Source organism: Chaetura pelagica, unplaced genomic scaffold, assembly GCF_000747805.2.
Source record: "Chaetura pelagica isolate M959 unplaced genomic scaffold, ChaPel_1.0 scaffold1317, whole genome shotgun sequence".
NCBI classification, from domain to species: Eukaryota; Metazoa; Chordata; class Aves; order Apodiformes; family Apodidae; genus Chaetura; species Chaetura pelagica.
Genome location: NW_009954037.1, coordinates 36,281 through 37,060, shown reverse-complemented (window position 1 = coordinate 37,060; position 780 = coordinate 36,281).

Here is a 780-nt window from a genome sequence, read left to right as displayed (position 1 = left end):
GGGGGGCGGGGGGAGTCGCTGCTGCGTGGCCACTCCCCCTGGGGACAGTCTGGTCCCCAGGGTAGGACAGGAGGGGCCTGCGGTACCCAAGGATGCTCTGGGCTCCCCTTGTTGCCGTGGCAACTGCTGTGGGATGGGGGGGATGTGATGCAAGCAGCATCTCCCCCTCCTGCCCCACCCCCACCCCAGGCCCTCCCCTGGGGCTGGATTAGCCCCCTCAGCCCCACCTGCCCTCGTCCTGTCCCCAGCACTCCCAGCACACGCATCCACAGCACATGGCACACACAGCACACGCGTGCACAGAGCACACAGGGCACTGCAGCTGCATGTGGTTAAACACACACATTGTGCACCCACACACACACAGCCCATGCACAGGCACAGCCTGCACACACCACACCACATGTGTGCTTACACACCTGCAGGGACACGCGCACACACTTGTGCACACACACATGTGCACACACACCCCTTCAGAAGCACGACCCTGCTCCCAGGGGATATCCAGCTGGCTCCAGCTGACAAGGTGAACCCTCCCAGGGGGACACTCAGGCTGGGAGCCCCTGGGCCAGCGTGGGAGCTGACCCCACACCCCGCCGGGAGCCCCATGTCCCCGGGGAGGAGCGAGGAGCACAGGAGGAGCAGGAGCCGTGGGCAGCAGACCAACACACTTTATTCCATAGTCACAACAGTCGGGATAACCGTTCGCCGAGCTCCAGCAGAGCGGGAGCCGGAGGTGCCGCAGCCCCGAGCCCGGGCAGAGGCTGCTCCTCCGGCCAC